The sequence below is a fragment of the Schistocerca nitens genome, chromosome 2 (assembly GCF_023898315.1).
Source record: "Schistocerca nitens isolate TAMUIC-IGC-003100 chromosome 2, iqSchNite1.1, whole genome shotgun sequence".
Taxonomy (NCBI): domain Eukaryota; kingdom Metazoa; phylum Arthropoda; class Insecta; order Orthoptera; family Acrididae; genus Schistocerca; species Schistocerca nitens.
This window is the reverse complement of record NC_064615.1, coordinates 367,024,611-367,042,568: the sequence shown is the minus strand read 5'-3', so window position 1 is coordinate 367,042,568 and position 17,958 is coordinate 367,024,611. Positions and strand designations below refer to the sequence as shown.

The 17,958-nt window shown below is 50.4% G+C and overlaps 17 non-coding genes across 17 annotated transcripts; 11 read left to right on the top strand and 6 right to left on the bottom strand.

The window, feature by feature from the left end:
* Positions 1-373: 373 nt before the first annotated feature.
* Positions 374-446, bottom strand: Trnav-uac (transfer RNA valine (anticodon UAC)). Its single transcript has one exon. It is a non-coding gene; the product is annotated as a tRNA-Val (tRNA).
* Positions 447-681: 235 nt separating this feature from the next.
* Positions 682-753, top strand: Trnap-cgg (transfer RNA proline (anticodon CGG)). The gene has a single exon. It is a non-coding gene; the product is annotated as a tRNA-Pro (tRNA).
* A 1,848-nt stretch (positions 754-2,601) lies between these two features.
* Positions 2,602-2,673, top strand: Trnap-ugg (transfer RNA proline (anticodon UGG)). Its single transcript has one exon. It is a non-coding gene; the product is annotated as a tRNA-Pro (tRNA).
* A 602-nt stretch (positions 2,674-3,275) lies between these two features.
* Trnav-uac (transfer RNA valine (anticodon UAC)) lies at positions 3,276-3,348 on the bottom strand. The gene has a single exon. It is a non-coding gene; the product is annotated as a tRNA-Val (tRNA).
* A 235-nt stretch (positions 3,349-3,583) lies between these two features.
* Positions 3,584-3,655, top strand: Trnap-cgg (transfer RNA proline (anticodon CGG)). Its single transcript has one exon. It is a non-coding gene; the product is annotated as a tRNA-Pro (tRNA).
* Positions 3,656-5,742: 2,087 nt separating this feature from the next.
* On the top strand, positions 5,743-5,814 carry Trnap-ugg (transfer RNA proline (anticodon UGG)). Its single transcript has one exon. It is a non-coding gene; the product is annotated as a tRNA-Pro (tRNA).
* Positions 5,815-6,416: 602 nt separating this feature from the next.
* On the bottom strand, positions 6,417-6,489 carry Trnav-uac (transfer RNA valine (anticodon UAC)). The gene has a single exon. It is a non-coding gene; the product is annotated as a tRNA-Val (tRNA).
* A 235-nt stretch (positions 6,490-6,724) lies between these two features.
* On the top strand, positions 6,725-6,796 carry Trnap-cgg (transfer RNA proline (anticodon CGG)). Its single transcript has one exon. It is a non-coding gene; the product is annotated as a tRNA-Pro (tRNA).
* Positions 6,797-8,634: 1,838 nt separating this feature from the next.
* Trnap-ugg (transfer RNA proline (anticodon UGG)) lies at positions 8,635-8,706 on the top strand. Its single transcript has one exon. It is a non-coding gene; the product is annotated as a tRNA-Pro (tRNA).
* Positions 8,707-9,308: 602 nt separating this feature from the next.
* Trnav-uac (transfer RNA valine (anticodon UAC)) lies at positions 9,309-9,381 on the bottom strand. The gene has a single exon. It is a non-coding gene; the product is annotated as a tRNA-Val (tRNA).
* Positions 9,382-9,616: 235 nt separating this feature from the next.
* Trnap-cgg (transfer RNA proline (anticodon CGG)) lies at positions 9,617-9,688 on the top strand. Its single transcript has one exon. It is a non-coding gene; the product is annotated as a tRNA-Pro (tRNA).
* A 2,244-nt stretch (positions 9,689-11,932) lies between these two features.
* Positions 11,933-12,004, top strand: Trnap-ugg (transfer RNA proline (anticodon UGG)). Its single transcript has one exon. It is a non-coding gene; the product is annotated as a tRNA-Pro (tRNA).
* A 602-nt stretch (positions 12,005-12,606) lies between these two features.
* Positions 12,607-12,679, bottom strand: Trnav-uac (transfer RNA valine (anticodon UAC)). The gene has a single exon. It is a non-coding gene; the product is annotated as a tRNA-Val (tRNA).
* A 235-nt stretch (positions 12,680-12,914) lies between these two features.
* Positions 12,915-12,986, top strand: Trnap-cgg (transfer RNA proline (anticodon CGG)). The gene has a single exon. It is a non-coding gene; the product is annotated as a tRNA-Pro (tRNA).
* Positions 12,987-15,230: 2,244 nt separating this feature from the next.
* Trnap-ugg (transfer RNA proline (anticodon UGG)) lies at positions 15,231-15,302 on the top strand. Its single transcript has one exon. It is a non-coding gene; the product is annotated as a tRNA-Pro (tRNA).
* Positions 15,303-15,904: 602 nt separating this feature from the next.
* On the bottom strand, positions 15,905-15,977 carry Trnav-uac (transfer RNA valine (anticodon UAC)). The gene has a single exon. It is a non-coding gene; the product is annotated as a tRNA-Val (tRNA).
* Positions 15,978-16,212: 235 nt separating this feature from the next.
* Trnap-cgg (transfer RNA proline (anticodon CGG)) lies at positions 16,213-16,284 on the top strand. Its single transcript has one exon. It is a non-coding gene; the product is annotated as a tRNA-Pro (tRNA).
* The last annotated feature ends 1,674 nt before the right edge of the window (positions 16,285-17,958 follow it).

The window sequence follows — 17,958 nt, the reverse complement described above, 5'->3', positions numbered from 1 at the left end:
ACAGTCTACCTTCATCTTACTAGCGACGGCAACAACCAATGGGTGGGACGTAAGACTGAGCGTGGCTAAGAGTTTCTCATTATTAGTTACCTTCACACTTTGTCACAGCCGTGACAAGGCGAGTAGCGCGAGCTCAGGATAGCCAGTAGGAAGCGCACCTGAAGTAGCCCTGAAGAACCGGGTTGTATATTTTGCCAGCCATAATGGAGCTAGGGGCGTTCTCAGTTACCAAATACCGGTGCAATAAGAGAGCAACAGTATTTGACAGTAAAATGACGCCCTATCCATCTAGAATATGACATTGATTGTCTCTGCATACGCATCCGTGAGGTCATCCCGGAAATGAAATCCGATATACGGATTAAAATTGTTGTGTTCCCGCCCGGGATCGAACCGGGGACCTTCTGCGTGTAAAGCAGACGTGATAACCGCTACACCACGGAAACGACGGTTCGTCTGATGTGCCACCCGGAGACTCGTGGTAGCAACAGTTTTCCTTCTGTGTTAGCAAGGGCATCGGCTACGAGCTCCCTCCGATTCGTGAGGTTCCTATAGTACAAGAAGTCGATGAAAACAATCCAACCGCGACAGCCAGAGAGAACGCTGGGTGAGCTGCAGCCGTACATGGTGAGACCATCAACGGTGGCGTCATTCACATGCAGTGTGTTTTCGGAACGAACAGGCTCGTTGGTCTAGGGGTATGATTCCTGCTTCGGGTGCAGGAGGTCCCGGGTTCAAATCCCGGACGAGCCCTTGCGTTTTGTACAACGGTGTGCTAACAAACCGCATGGCGGCGGCTGTTTCGCGCATTTCCAGGCCTCCAAGTCAGCGCTAAATCCGACAACCAGTTCTGAAACAGTTTCATTTGAGCCATGTGCACCCTGCTGGTGGAACGTTTGAAGTTGATTTAAATGGTCACAGTAGAGATCGTAGCAAGTGTCTTGCTGAGTGCGACGAAAACTTGTTTCCGCCCGCAATCGAACCGGGGACCTTGTGCGTGTTAGGCAGACGTTATAACCGCTACACCACGGAAACTGCTACGCTCTGCCCTCCACATGTGATACAACTTGTAGGACGATCGCCATTGCGGCGTAAAAATCACTTTGCGGAAACGCACAATGCCGGTATTTCGCATTCGTGTGAAACAATCGACAGCACCCTTGACTGCCTGAATGCCATGTCGAATAAGAGCTCAAGAAGTCATCGGAAACGCTCGAGGGAGAGTCCTCAGCAGCATCTGCTGCTCTTTCTTTCCTTACGAGATACCGTCGATTCGCGCAGTCGTTATTGCAAAAGATGTCACCAAAGGCGATCGCTTCGTTAGCGGCACGGCGCCTGGGCTCGGCGGCAGCTCTACATGGAGGCACCAGCAGCCCCAGCCCCTCCAGGCCGCCGCCGGCGCCACAGCGCAAGGAGTCGGCGCCCGCCCTGCAATGCCCCCTGTCGTTGCACATTCCACCCGCCTTTTATCCTCTCCATGTCTGACTCACTACCCTAAATGACGCTGCAGTCGACGTGCTTATTACTATCGCTTTTGGAAGAACCAAGGCGCAGTATTCTAGTGACGAACCGGTATTGCAAATTTGGATTAAGTAAAAATTTATTGTGTGGTCGAGCGACACCCCCGTCTCGCTCTTCCTAGATGATCGCTGCTGCGCGGAGTAACTCCTAGCGCGCCGATGGCTTCAGAGTTGGTCTTCTCGAAGTTTTGCTTTTGCACTGCATTCCGCAATCTTATAGTTACGTGCTTCGGTTTCCCGACGTTCTTGTGTTTAGTGCGTTCGGCTTCTCTTAACCCTTAGCCACCGCTTGCCGAAATTTCCACACTGTCATCTGTCGATCTGCAGAGCTCGATGAAAGTACCGCGGCCGTTCCTGAGCTCGTGAAACGGCCGAATCTGTAGTTGTTTCCAGATCTCTCCCACACAACGGCCTCCCGGAAGCTTGGATTACAGGAGTACGCCACTACTCCCAGCCGCTGAATTACCTTTGAAGCAGAATGACATGAGCTACACGCAGCTCCGATTTTTTTTTTTTTTTTTTTTTGGTGTCTGACCTACTTTGAAAGATTTTGTAGTCGATTTACTTACCACTATCGCTGTTGGAAGGAGGAAACCACGTGATAATCACACAGTATTCTAGAGACGATCAGGTAATGAAAATTTAGAATAAGTAAAACAGTATCAAAAGAAGTTGTGTGGTGGAGCGGCACATGCAATTCACGCTTCCTAGATGATCGTTGCTGCATAGAATAATTCTTTTGTCTGTGGCGTCTTCAGTATTCGTCTTCTGGAAGTTTTGCTTGCAGTATATTCTTCAATATTTTCATTATGAGTTGGTGCTTGCTTTCCCGATGTTATTTTGTTTAGTGCATTCGCCTTCTCTTAACCCTGAGAAACCACATACGGAAACTGAGGCACTGCCGGCTGTTCATAAGCAGAGTTCGATGAAGTTATTTCGCTTTTTATTCGGCGCCTTTAATATTCTTCTCATCAGTGGTGAGTGCTGCCTGCAGAAAGCGCTTATCTTGCGAATTCACGTGAAAGTTTGTGTTCCCTGGGAGATGCACTACTTGTGATTAGCTTGAGTGGTGCGGGCAGGTGGCTCGTTGGTCTAGGGGTATGATTCCTGCTTTGGGTGCAGGAGGTCCCGGGTTCAAATCCCGGACGAGCCCTGCCATTTTGACCGTGCTGAAGAGTAGGTGGAACTCAGTCCCGGTTGCAGCTCCTCAATGAAGAGTAAGACGCCTGTTATATCACGTGGATATAACAAGAATCCGGCACCAGTAAAGTACGTAGGTGGAATTCGGTAGAAAGGCAGACGGTAATTTTTCTTGCAACGGAAAACAAGGTTGTCTTTGCGGAATATGTGCACCGTGAGTGGAGATTCAGCTTGATTGTGCGACAGTCTACCTTCATCTTACTAGCGACGGCAACAACCAATGGGTGGGACGTAAGACTGAGCGTGGCTAAGAGTTTCTCATTATTAGTTACCTTCACACTTTGTCACAGCCGTGACAAGGCGAGTAGCGCGAGCTCAGGATAGCCAGTAGGAAGCGCACCTGAAGTAGCCCTGAAGAACCGGGTTGTATATTTTGCCAGCCATAATGGAGCTAGGGGCGTTCTCAGTTACCAAATACCGGTGCAATAAGAGAGCAACAGTATTTGACAGTAAAATGACGCCCTATCCATCTAGAATATGACATTGATTGTCTCTGCATACGCATCCGTGAGGTCATCCCGGAAATGAAATCCGATATACGGATTAAAATTGTTGTGTTCCCGCCCGGGATCGAACCGGGGACCTTCTGCGTGTAAAGCAGACGTGATAACCGCTACACCACGGAAACGACGGTTCGTCTGATGTGCCACCCGGAGACTCGTGGTAGCAACAGTTTTCCTTCTGTGTTAGCAAGGGCATCGGCTACGAGCTCCCTCCGATTCGTGAGGTTCCTATAGTACAAGAAGTCGATGAAAACAATCCAACCGCGACAGCCAGAGAGAACGCTGGGTGAGCTGCAGCCGTACATGGTGAGACCATCAACGGTGGCGTCATTCACATGCAGTGTGTTTTCGGAACGAACAGGCTCGTTGGTCTAGGGGTATGATTCCTGCTTCGGGTGCAGGAGGTCCCGGGTTCAAATCCCGGACGAGCCCTTGCGTTTTGTACAACGGTGTGCTAACAAACCGCATGGCGGCGGCTGTTTCGCGCATTTCCAGGCCTCCAAGTCAGCGCTAAATCCGACAACCAGTTCTGAAACAGTTTCATTTGAGCCATGTGCACCCTGCTGGTGGAACGTTTGAAGTTGATTTAAATGGTCACAGTAGAGATCGTAGCAAGTGTCTTGCTGAGTGCGACGAAAACTTGTTTCCGCCCGCAATCGAACCGGGGACCTTGTGCGTGTTAGGCAGACGTTATAACCGCTACACCACGGAAACTGCTACGCTCTGCCCTCCACATGTGATACAACTTGTAGGACGATCGCCATTGTGGCGTAAAAATCACTTTGCGGAAACGCACAATGCCGGTATTTCGCATTCGTGTGAAACAATCGACAGCACCCTCGACTGCCTGAATGCCATGTCGAATAAGAGCTCAAGAAGTCATCGGAAACGCTCGAGGGAGAGTCCTCAGCAGCATCTGCTGCTCTTTCTTTCCTTACGAGATACCGTCGATTCGCGCAGTCGTTATTGCAAAAGATGTCACCAAAGGCGATCGCTTCGTTAGCGGCACGGCGCCTGGGCTCGGCGGAAACGCACAATGCCGGTATTTCGCATTCGTGTGAAACAATCGACAGCACCCTTGACTGCCTGAATGCCATGTCGAATAAGAGCTCAAGAAGTCATCGGAAACGCTCGAGGGAGAGTCCTCAGCAGCATCTGCTGCTCTTTCTTTCCTTACGAGATACCGTCGATTCGCGCAGTCGTTATTGCAAAAGATGTCACCAAAGGCGATCGCTTCGTTAGCGGCACGGCGCCTGGGCTCGGCGGCAGCCAGCTCTACATGGAGGCACCAGCAGCCCCAGCCCCTCCAGGCCGCCGCCGGCGCCACAGCGCAAGGAGTCGGCGCCCGCCCTGCAATGCCCCCTGTCGTTGCACATTCCACCCGCCTTTTATCCTCTCCATGTCTGACTCACTACCCTAAATGACGCTGCAGTCGACGTGCTTATTACTATCGCTTTTGGAAGAACCAAGGCGCAGTATTCTAGTGACGAACCGGTATTGCAAATTTGGATTAAGTAAAAATTTATTGTGTGGTCGAGCGAGACCCCCGTCTCGCTCTTCCTAGATGATCGCTGCTGCGCGGAGTAACTCCTAGCGCGCCGATGGCTTCAGAGTTGGTCTTCTCGAAGTTTTGCTTTTGCACTGCATTCCGCAATCTTATAGTTACGTGCTTCGGTTTCCCGACGTTCTTGTGTTTAGTGCGTTCGGCTTCTCTTAACCCTTAGCCACCGCTTGCCGAAATTTCCACACTGTCATCTGTCGATCTGCAGAGCTCGATGAAAGTACCGCGGCCGTTCCTGAGCTCGTGAAACGGCCGAATCTGTAGTTGTTTCCAGATCTCTCCCACACAACGGCCTCCCGGAAGCTTGGATTACAGGAGTACGCCACTACTCCCAGCCGCTGAATTACCTTTGAAGCAGAATGACATGAGCTACACGCAGCTCCGATTTTTTTTTTTTTTTTTGGTGTCTGACCTACTTTGAAAGATTTTGTAGTCGATTTACTTACCACTATCGCTGTTGGAAGGAGGAAACCACGTGATAATCACACAGTATTCTAGAGACGATCAGGTAATGAAAATTTAGAATAAGTAAAACAGTATCAAAAGAAGTTGTGTGGTGGAGCGGCACATGCAATTCACGCTTCCTAGATGATCGTTGCTGCATAGAATAATTCTTTTGTCTGTGGCGTCTTCAGTATTCGTCTTCTGGAAGTTTTGCTTGCAGTATATTCTTCAATATTTTCATTATGAGTTGGTGCTTGCTTTCCCGATGTTATTTTGTTTAGTGCATTCGCCTTCTCTTAACCCTGAGAAACCACATACGGAAACTGAGGCACTGCCGGCTGTTCATAAGCAGAGTTCGATGAAGTTATTTCGCTTTTTATTCGGCGCCTTTAATATTCTTCTCATCAGTGGTGAGTGCTGCCTGCAGAAAGCGCTTATCTTGCGAATTCACGTGAAAGTTTGTGTTCCCTGGGAGATGCACTACTTGTGATTAGCTTGAGTGGTGCGGGCAGGTGGCTCGTTGGTCTAGGGGTATGATTCCTGCTTTGGGTGCAGGAGGTCCCGGGTTCAAATCCCGGACGAGCCCTGCCATTTTGACCGTGCTGAAGAGTAGGTGGAACTCAGTCCCGGTTGCAGCTCCTCAATGAAGAGTAAGACGCCTGTTATATCACGTGGATATAACAAGAATCCGGCACCAGTAAAGTACGTAGGTGGAATTCGGTAGAAAGGCAGACGGTAATTTTTCTTGCAACGGAAAACAAGGTTGTCTTTGCGGAATATGTGCACCGTGAGTGGAGATTCAGCTTGATTGTGCGACAGTCTACCTTCATCTTACTAGCGACGGCAACAACCAATGGGTGGGACGTAAGACTGAGCGTGGCTAAGAGTTTCTCATTATTAGTTACCTTCACACTTTGTCACAGCCGTGACAAGGCGAGTAGCGCGAGCTCAGGATAGCCAGTAGGAAGCGCACCTGAAGTAGCCCTGAAGAACCGGGTTGTATATTTTGCCAGCCATAATGGAGCTAGGGGCGTTCTCAGTTACCAAATACCGGTGCAATAAGAGAGCAACAGTATTTGACAGTAAAATGACGCCCTATCCATCTAGAATATGACATTGATTGTCTCTGCATACGCATCCGTGAGGTCATCCCGGAAATGAAATCCGATATACGGATTAAAATTGTTGTGTTCCCGCCCGGGATCGAACCGGGGACCTTCTGCGTGTAAAGCAGACGTGATAACCGCTACACCACGGAAACGACGGTTCGTCTGATGTGCCACCCGGAGACTCGTGGTAGCAACAGTTTTCCTTCTGTGTTAGCAAGGGCATCGGCTACGAGCTCCCTCCGATTCGTGAGGTTCCTATAGTACAAGAAGTCGATGAAAACAATCCAACCGCGACAGCCAGAGAGAACGCTGGGTGAGCTGCAGCCGTACATGGTGAGACCATCAACGGTGGCGTCATTCACATGCAGTGTGTTTTCGGAACGAACAGGCTCGTTGGTCTAGGGGTATGATTCCTGCTTCGGGTGCAGGAGGTCCCGGGTTCAAATCCCGGACGAGCCCTTGCGTTTTGTACAACGGTGTGCTAACAAACCGCATGGCGGCGGCTGTTTCGCGCATTTCCAGGCCTCCAAGTCAGCGCTAAATCCGACAACCAGTTCTGAAACAGTTTCATTTGAGCCATGTGCACCCTGCTGGTGGAACGTTTGAAGTTGATTTAAATGGTCACAGTAGAGATCGTAGCAAGTGTCTTGCTGAGTGCGACGAAAACTTGTTTCCGCCCGCAATCGAACCGGGGACCTTGTGCGTGTTAGGCAGACGTTATAACCGCTACACCACGGAAACTGCTACGCTCTGCCCTCCACATGTGATACAACTTGTAGGACGATCGCCATTGTGGCGTAAAAATCACTTTGCGGAAACGCACAATGCCGGTATTTCGCATTCGTGTGAAACAATCGACAGCACCCTTGACTGCCTGAATGCCATGTCGAATAAGAGCTCAAGAAGTCATCGGAAACGCTCGAGGGAGAGTCCTCAGCAGCATCTGCTGCTCTTTCTTTCCTTACGAGATACCGTCGATTCGCGCAGTCGTTATTGCAAAAGATGTCACCAAAGGCGATCGCTTCGTTAGCGGCACGGCGCCTGGGCTCGGCGGCAGCTCTACATGGAGGCACCAGCAGCCCCAGCCCCTCCAGGCCGCCGCCGGCGCCACAGCGCAAGGAGTCGGCGCCCGCCCTGCAATGCCCCCTGTCGTTGCACATTCCACCCGCCTTTTATCCTCTCCATGTCTGACTCACTACCCTAAATGACGCTGCAGTCGACGTGCTTATTACTATCGCTTTTGGAAGAACCAAGGCGCAGTATTCTAGTGACGAACCGGTATTGCAAATTTGGATTAAGTAAAAATTTATTGTGTGGTCGAGCGACACCCCCGTCTCGCTCTTCCTAGATGATCGCTGCTGCGCGGAGTAACTCCTAGCGCGCCGATGGCTTCAGAGTTGGTCTTCTCGAAGTTTTGCTTTTGCACTGCATTCCGCAATCTTATAGTTACGTGCTTCGGTTTCCCGACGTTCTTGTGTTTAGTGCGTTCGGCTTCTCTTAACCCTTAGCCACCGCTTGCCGAAATTTCCACACTGTCATCTGTCGATCTGCAGAGCTCGATGAAAGTACCGCGGCCGTTCCTGAGCTCGTGAAACGGCCGAATCTGTAGTTGTTTCCAGATCTCTCCCACACAACGGCCTCCCGGAAGCTTGGATTACAGGAGTACGCCACTACTCCCAGCCGCTGAATTACCTTTGAAGCAGAATGACATGAGCTACACGCAGCTCCGATTTTTTTTTTTGGTGTCTGACCTACTTTGAAAGATTTTGTAGTCGATTTACTTACCACTATCGCTGTTGGAAGGAGGAAACCACGTGATAATCACACAGTATTCTAGAGACGATCAGGTAATGAAAATTTAGAATAAGTAAAACAGTATCAAAAGAAGTTGTGTGGTGGAGCGGCACATGCAATTCACGCTTCCTAGATGATCGTTGCTGCATAGAATAATTCTTTTGTCTGTGGCGTCTTCAGTATTCGTCTTCTGGAAGTTTTGCTTGCAGTATATTCTTCAATATTTTCATTATGAGTTGGTGCTTGCTTTCCCGATGTTATTTTGTTTAGTGCATTCGCCTTCTCTTAACCCTGAGAAACCACATACGGAAACTGAGGCACTGCCGGCTGTTCATAAGCAGAGTTCGATGAAGTTATTTCGCTTTTTATTCGGCGCCTTTAATATTCTTCTCATCAGTGGTGAGTGCTGCCTGCAGAAAGCGCTTATCTTGCGAATTCACGTGAAAGTTTGTGTTCCCTGGGAGATGCACTACTTGTGATTAGCTTGAGTGGTGCGGGCAGGTGGCTCGTTGGTCTAGGGGTATGATTCCTGCTTTGGGTGCAGGAGGTCCCGGGTTCAAATCCCGGACGAGCCCTGCCATTTTGACCGTGCTGAAGAGTAGGTGGAACTCAGTCCCGGTTGCAGCTCCTCAATGAAGAGTAAGACGCCTGTTATATCACGTGGATATAACAAGAATCCGGCACCAGTAAAGTACGTAGGTGGAATTCGGTAGAAAGGCAGACGGTAATTTTTCTTGCAACGGAAAACAAGGTTGTCTTTGCGGAATATGTGCACCGTGAGTGGAGATTCAGCTTGATTGTGCGACAGTCTACCTTCATCTTACTAGCGACGGCAACAACCAATGGGTGGGACGTAAGACTGAGCGTGGCTAAGAGTTTCTCATTATTAGTTACCTTCACACTTTGTCACAGCCGTGACAAGGCGAGTAGCGCGAGCTCAGGATAGCCAGTAGGAAGCGCACCTGAAGTAGCCCTGAAGAACCGGGTTGTATATTTTGCCAGCCATAATGGAGCTAGGGGCGTTCTCAGTTACCAAATACCGGTGCAATAAGAGAGCAACAGTATTTGACAGTAAAATGACGCCCTATCCATCTAGAATATGACATTGATTGTCTCTGCATACGCATCCGTGAGGTCATCCCGGAAATGAAATCCGATATACGGATTAAAATTGTTGTGTTCCCGCCCGGGATCGAACCGGGGACCTTCTGCGTGTAAAGCAGACGTGATAGCCGCTACACCACGGAAACGACGGTTCGTCTGATGTGCCACCCGGAGACTCGTGGTAGCAACAGTTTTCCTTCTGTGTTAGCAAGGGCATCGGCTACGAGCTCCCTCCGATTCGTGAGGTTCCTATAGTACAAGAAGTCGATGAAAACAATCCAACCGCGACAGCCAGAGAGAACGCTGGGTGAGCTGCAGCCGTACATGGTGAGACCATCAACGGTGGCGTCATTCACATGCAGTGCGTTTTCGGAACGAACAGGCTCGTTGGTTTAGGGGTATGATTCCTGCTTCGGGTGCAGGAGGTCCCGGCTTCAAATCCCGGACGAGCCCTTGCGTTTTGTACAACGGTGTGCTAACAAACCGCATGGCGGCGGCTGTTTCGCGCATTTCCAGGCCTCCAAGTCAGCGCTAAATCCGACAACCAGTTCTGAAACAGTTTCATTTGAGCCATGTGCACCCTGCTGGTGGAACGTTTGAAGTTGATTTAAATGGTCACAGTAGAGATCGTAGCAAGTGTCTTGCTGAGTGCGACGAAAACTTGTTTCCGCCCGCAATCGAACCGGGGACCTTGTGCGTGTTAGGCAGACGTTATAACCGCTACACCACGGAAACTGCTACGCTCTGCCCTCCACATGTGATACAACTTGTAGGACGATCGCCATTGTGGCGTAAAAATCACTTTGCGGAAACGCACAATGCCGCTATTTCGCATTCGTGTGAAACAATCGACAGCACCCTTGACTGCCTGAATGCCATGTCGAATAAGAGCTCAAGAAGTCATCGGAAACGCTCGAGGGAGAGTCCTCAGCAGCATCTGCTGCTCTTTCTTTCCTTACGAGATACCGTCGATTCGCGCAGTCGTTATTGCAAAAGATGTCACCAAAGGCGATCGCTTCGTTAGCGGCACGGCGCCTGGGCTCGGCGGCAGTGCGACGAAAACTTGTTTCCGCCCGCAATCGAACCGGGGACCTTGTGCGTGTTAGGCAGACGTTATAACCGCTACACCACGGAAACTGCTACGCTCTGCCCTCCACATGTGATACAACTTGTAGGACGATCGCCATTGTGGCGTAAAAATCACTTTGCGGAAACGCACAATGCCGGTATTTCGCATTCGTGTGAAACAATCGACAGCACCCTTGACTGCCTGAATGCCATGTCGAATAAGAGCTCAAGAAGTCATCGGAAACGCTCGAGGGAGAGTCCTCAGCAGCATCTGCTGCTCTTTCTTTCCTTACGAGATACCGTCGATTCGCGCAGTCGTTATTGCAAAAGATGTCACCAAAGGCGATCGCTTCGTTAGCGGCACGGCGCCTGGGCTCGGCGGCAGCCAGCTCTACATGGAGGCACCAGCAGCCCCAGCCCCTCCAGGCCGCCGCCGGCGCCACAGCGCAAGGAGTCGGCGCCCGCCCTGCAATGCCCCCTGTCGTTGCACATTCCACCCGCCTTTTATCCTCTCCATGTCTGACTCACTACCCTAAATGACGCTGCAGTCGACGTGCTTATTACTATCGCTTTTGGAAGAACCAAGGCGCAGTATTCTAGTGACGAACCGGTATTGCAAATTTGGATTAAGTAAAAATTTATTGTGTGGTCGAGCGACACCCCCGTCTCGCTCTTCCTAGATGATCGCTGCTGCGCGGAGTAACTCCTAGCGCGCCGATGGCTTCAGAGTTGGTCTTCTCGAAGTTTTGCTTTTGCACTGCATTCCGCAATCTTATAGTTACGTGCTTCGGTTTCCCGACGTTCTTGTGTTTAGTGCGTTCGGCTTCTCTTAACCCTTAGCCACCGCTTGCCGAAATTTCCACACTGTCATCTGTCGATCTGCAGAGCTCGATGAAAGTACCGCGGCCGTTCCTGAGCTCGTGAAACGGCCGAATCTGTAGTTGTTTCCAGATCTCTCCCACACAACGGCCTCCCGGAAGCTTGGATTACAGGAGTACGCCACTACTCCCAGCCGCTGAATTACCTTTGAAGCAGAATGACATGAGCTACACGCAGCTCCGATTTTTTTTTTTGGTGTCTGACCTACTTTGAAAGATTTTGTAGTCGATTTACTTACCACTATCGCTGTTGGAAGGAGGAAACCACGTGATAATCACACAGTATTCTAGAGACGATCAGGTAATGAAAATTTAGAATAAGTAAAACAGTATCAAAAGAAGTTGTGTGGTGGAGCGGCACATGCAATTCACGCTTCCTAGATGATCGTTGCTGCATAGAATAATTCTTTTGTCTGTGGCGTCTTCAGTATTCGTCTTCTGGAAGTTTTGCTTGCAGTATATTCTTCAATATTTTCATTATGAGTTGGTGCTTGCTTTCCCGATGTTATTTTGTTTAGTGCATTCGCCTTCTCTTAACCCTGAGAAACCACATACGGAAACTGAGGCACTGCCGGCTGTTCATAAGCAGAGTTCGATGAAGTTATTTCGCTTTTTATTCGGCGCCTTTAATATTCTTCTCATCAGTGGTGAGTGCTGCCTGCAGAAAGCGCTTATCTTGCGAATTCACGTGAAAGTTTGTGTTCCCTGGGAGATGCACTACTTGTGATTAGCTTGAGTGGTGCGGGCAGGTGGCTCGTTGGTCTAGGGGTATGATTCCTGCTTTGGGTGCAGGAGGTCCCGGGTTCAAATCCCGGACGAGCCCTGCCATTTTGACCGTGCTGAAGAGTAGGTGGAACTCAGTCCCGGTTGCAGCTCCTCAATGAAGAGTAAGACGCCTGTTATATCACGTGGATATAACAAGAATCCGGCACCAGTAAAGTACGTAGGTGGAATTCGGTAGAAAGGCAGACGGTAATTTTTCGTGCAACGGAAAACAAGGTTGTCTTTGCGGAATATGTGCACCGTGAGTGGAGATTCAGCTTGATTGTGCGACAGTCTACCTTCATCTTACTAGCGACGGCAACAACCAATGGGTGGGACGTAAGACTGAGCGTGGCTAAGAGTTTCTCATTATTAGTTACCTTCACACTTTGTCACAGCCGTGACAAGGCGAGTAGCGCGAGCTCAGGATAGCCAGTAGGAAGCGCACCTGAAGTAGCCCTGAAGAACCGGGTTGTATATTTTGCCAGCCATAATGGAGCTAGGGGCGTTCTCAGTTACCAAATACCGGTGCAATAAGAGAGCAACAGTATTTGACAGTAAAATGACGCCCTATCCATCTAGAATATGACATTGATTGTCTCTGCATACGCATCCGTGAGGTCATCCCGGAAATGAAATCCGATATACGGATTAAAATTGTTGTGTTCCCGCCCGGGATCGAACCGGGGACCTTCTGCGTGTAAAGCAGACGTGATAACCGCTACACCACGGAAACGACGGTTCGTCTGATGTGCCACCCGGAGACTCGTGGTAGCAACAGTTTTCCTTCTGTGTTAGCAAGGGCATCGGCTACGAGCTCCCTCCGATTCGTGAGGTTCCTATAGTACAAGAAGTCGATGAAAACAATCCAACCGCGACAGCCAGAGAGAACGCTGGGTGAGCTGCAGCCGTACATGGTGAGACCATCAACGGCGGCGTCATTCACATGCAGTGTGTTTTCGGAACGAACAGGCTCGTTGGTCTAGGGGTATGATTCCTGCTTCGGGTGCAGGAGGTCCCGGGTTCAAATCCCGGACGAGCCCTTGCGTTTTGTACAACGGTGTGCTAACAAACCGCATGGCGGCGGCTGTTTCGCGCATTTCCAGGCCTCCAAGTCAGCGCTAAATCCGACAACCAGTTCTGAAACAGTTTCATTTGAGCCATGTGCACCCTGCTGGTGGAACGTTTGAAGTTGATTTAAATGGTCACAGTAGAGATCGTAGCAAGTGTCTTGCTGAGTGCGACGAAAACTTGTTTCCGCCCGCAATCGAACCGGGGACCTTGTGCGTGTTAGGCAGACGTTATAACCGCTACACCACGGAAACTGCTACGCTCTGCCCTCCACATGTGATACAACTTGTAGGACGATCGCCATTGTGGCGTAAAAATCACTTTGCGGAAACGCACAATGCCGCTATTTCGCATTCGTGTGAAACAATCGACAGCACCCTTGACTGCCTGAATGCCATGTCGAATAAGAGCTCAAGAAGTCATCGGAAACGCTCGAGGGAGAGTCCTCAGCAGCATCTGCTGCTCTTTCTTTCCTTACGAGATACCGTCGATTCGCGCAGTCGTTATTGCAAAAGATGTCACCAAAGGCGATCGCTTCGTTAGCGGCACGGCGCCTGGGCTCGGCGGCAGTGCGACGAAAACTTGTTTCCGCCCGCAATCGAACCGGGGACCTTGTGCGTGTTAGGCAGACGTTATAACCGCTACACCACGGAAACTGCTACGCTCTGCCCTCCACATGTGATACAACTTGTAGGACGATCGCCATTGTGGCGTAAAAATCACTTTGCGGAAACGCACAATGCCGGTATTTCGCATTCGTGTGAAACAATCGACAGCACCCTTGACTGCCTGAATGCCATGTCGAATAAGAGCTCAAGAAGTCATCGGAAACGCTCGAGGGAGAGTCCTCAGCAGCATCTGCTGCTCTTTCTTTCCTTACGAGATACCGTCGATTCGCGCAGTCGTTATTGCAAAAGATGTCACCAAAGGCGATCGCTTCGTTAGCGGCACGGCGCCTGGGCTCGGCGGCAGCCAGCTCTACATGGAGGCACCAGCAGCCCCAGCCCCTCCAGGCCGCCGCCGGCGCCACAGCGCAAGGAGTCGGCGCCCGCCCTGCAATGCCCCCTGTCGTTGCACATTCCACCCGCCTTTTATCCTCTCCATGTCCGACTCACTACCCTAAATGACGCTGCAGTCGACGTGCTTATTACTATCGCTTTTGGAAGAACCAAGGCGCAGTATTCTAGTGACGAACCGGTATTGCAAATTTGGATTAAGTAAAAATTTATTGTGTGGTCGAGCGACACCCCCGTCTCGCTCTTCCTAGATGATCGCTGCTGCGCGGAGTAACTCCTAGCGCGCCGATGGCTTCAGAGTTGGTCTTCTCGAAGTTTTGCTTTTGCACTGCATTCCGCAATCTTATAGTTACGTGCTTCGGTTTCCCGACGTTCTTGTGTTTAGTGCGTTCGGCTTCTCTTAACCCTTAGCCACCGCTTGCCGAAATTTCCACACTGTCATCTGTCGATCTGCAGAGCTCGATGAAAGTACCGCGGCCGTTCCTGAGCTCGTGAAACGGCCGAATCTGTAGTTGTTTCCAGATCTCTCCCACACAACGGCCTCCCGGAAGCTTGGATTACAGGAGTACGCCACTACTCCCAGCCGCTGAATTACCTTTGAAGCAGAATGACATGAGCTACACGCAGCTCCGATTTTTTTTTTTGGTGTCTGACCTACTTTGAAAGATTTTGTAGTCGATTTACTTACCACTATCGCTGTTGGAAGGAGGAAACCACGTGATAATCACACAGTATTCTAGAGACGATCAGGTAATGAAAATTTAGAATAAGTAAAACAGTATCAAAAGAAGTTGTGTGGTGGAGCGGCACATGCAATTCACGCTTCCTAGATGATCGTTGCTGCATAGAATAATTCTTTTGTCTGTGGCGTCTTCAGTATTCGTCTTCTGGAAGTTTTGCTTGCAGTATATTCTTCAATATTTTCATTATGAGTTGGTGCTTGCTTTCCCGATGTTATTTTGTTTAGTGCATTCGCCTTCTCTTAACCCTGAGAAACCACATACGGAAACTGAGGCACTGCCGGCTGTTCATAAGCAGAGTTCGATGAAGTTATTTCGCTTTTTATTCGGCGCCTTTAATATTCTTCTCATCAGTGGTGAGTGCTGCCTGCAGAAAGCGCTTATCTTGCGAATTCACGTGAAAGTTTGTGTTCCCTGGGAGATGCACTACTTGTGATTAGCTTGAGTGGTGCGGGCAGGTGGCTCGTTGGTCTAGGGGTATGATTCCTGCTTTGGGTGCAGGAGGTCCCGGGTTCAAATCCCGGACGAGCCCTGCCATTTTGACCGTGCTGAAGAGTAGGTGGAACTCAGTCCCGGTTGCAGCTCCTCAATGAAGAGTAAGACGCCTGTTATATCACGTGGATATAACAAGAATCCGGCACCAGTAAAGTACGTAGGTGGAATTCGGTAGAAAGGCAGACGGTAATTTTTCTTGCAACGGAAAACAAGGTTGTCTTTGCGGAATATGTGCACCGTGAGTGGAGATTCAGCTTGATTGTGCGACAGTCTACCTTCATCTTACTAGCGACGGCAACAACCAATGGGTGGGACGTAAGACTGAGCGTGGCTAAGAGTTTCTCATTATTAGTTACCTTCACACTTTGTCACAGCCGTGACAAGGCGAGTAGCGCGAGCTCAGGATAGCCAGTAGGAAGCGCACCTGAAGTAGCCCTGAAGAACCGGGTTGTATATTTTGCCAGCCATAATGGAGCTAGGGGCGTTCTCAGTTACCAAATACCGGTGCAATAAGAGAGCAACAGTATTTGACAGTAAAATGACGCCCTATCCATCTAGAATATGACATTGATTGTCTCTGCATACGCATCCGTGAGGTCATCCCGGAAATGAAATCCGATATACGGATTAAAATTGTTGTGTTCCCGCCCGGGATCGAACCGGGGACCTTCTGCGTGTAAAGCAGACGTGATAACCGCTACACCACGGAAACGACGGTTCGTCTGATGTGCCACCCGGAGACTCGTGGTAGCAACAGTTTTCCTTCTGTGTTAGCAAGGGCATCGGCTACGAGCTCCCTCCGATTCGTGAGGTTCCTATAGTACAAGAAGTCGATGAAAACAATCCAACCGCGACAGCCAGAGAGAACGCTGGGTGAGCTGCAGCCGTACATGGTGAGACCATCAACGGTGGCGTCATTCACATGCAGTGCGTTTTCGGAACGAACAGGCTCGTTGGTTTAGGGGTATGATTCCTGCTTCGGGTGCAGGAGGTCCCGGCTTCAAATCCCGGACGAGCCCTTGCGTTTTGTACAACGGTGTGCTAACAAACCGCATGGCGGCGGCTGTTTCGCGCATTTCCAGGCCTCCAAGTCAGCGCTAAATCCGACAACCAGTTCTGAAACAGTTTCATTTGAGCCATGTGCACCCTGCTGGTGGAACGTTTGAAGTTGATTTAAATGGTCACAGTAGAGATCGTAGCAAGTGTCTTGCTGAGTGCGACGAAAACTTGTTTCCGCCCGCAATCGAACCGGGGACCTTGTGCGTGTTAGGCAGACGTTATAACCGCTACACCACGGAAACTGCTACGCTCTGCCCTCCACATGTGATACAACTTGTAGGACGATCGCCATTGTGGCGTAAAAATCACTTTGCGGAAACGCACAATGCCGGTATTTCGCATTCGTGTGAAACAATCGACAGCACCCTTGACTGCCTGAATGCCATGTCGAATAAGAGCTCAAGAAGTCATCGGAAACGCTCGAGGGAGAGTCCTCAGCAGCATCTGCTGCTCTTTCTTTCCTTACGAGATACCGTCGATTCGCGCAGTCGTTATTGCAAAAGATGTCACCAAAGGCGATCGCTTCGTTAGCGGCACGGCGCCTGGGCTCGGCGGCAGTGCGACGAAAACTTGTTTCCGCCCGCAATCGAACCGGGGACCTTGTGCGTGTTAGGCAGACGTTATAACCGCTACACCACGGAAACTGCTACGCTCTGCCCTCCACATGTGATACAACTTGTAGGACGATCGCCATTGTGGCGTAAAAATCACTTTGCGGAAACGCACAATGCCGGTATTTCGCATTCGTGTGAAACAATCGACAGCACCCTTGACTGCCTGAATGCCATGTCGAATAAGAGCTCAAGAAGTCATCGGAAACGCTCGAGGGAGAGTCCTCAGCAGCATCTGCTGCTCTTTCTTTCCTTACGAGATACCGTCGATTCGCGCAGTCGTTATTGCAAAAGATGTCACCAAAGGCGATCGCTTCGTTAGCGGCACGGCGCCTGGGCTCGGCGGCAGCCAGCTCTACATGGAGGCACCAGCAGCCCCAGCCCCTCCAGGCCGCCGCCGGCGCCACAGCGCAAGGAGTCGGCGCCCGCCCTGCAATGCCCCCTGTCGTTGCACATTCCACCCGCCTTTTATCCTCTCCATGTCTGACTCACTACCCTAAATGACGCTGCAGTCGACGTGCTTATTACTATCGCTTTTGGAAGAACCAAGGCGCAGTATTCTAGTGACGAACCGGTATTGCAAATTTGGATTAAGTAAAAATTTATTGTGTGGTCGAGCGACACCCCCGTCTCGCTCTTCCTAGATGATCGCTGCTGCGCGGAGTAACTCCTAGCGCGCCGATGGCTTCAGAGTTGGTCTTCTCGAAGTTTTGCTTTTGCACTGCATTCCGCAATCTTATAGTTACGTGCTTCGGTTTCCCGACGTTCTTGTGTTTAGTGCGTTCGGCTTCTCTTAACCCTTAGCCACCGCTTGCCGAAATTTCCACACTGTCATCTGTCGATGTGCAGAGCTCGATGAAAGTACCGCGGCCGTTCCTGAGCTCGTGAAACGGCCGAATCTGTAGTTGTTTCCAGATCTCTCCCACACAACGGCCTCCCGGAAGCTTGGATTACAGGAGTACGCCACTACTCCCAGCCGCTGAATTACCTTTGAAGCAGAATGACATGAGCTACACGCAGCTC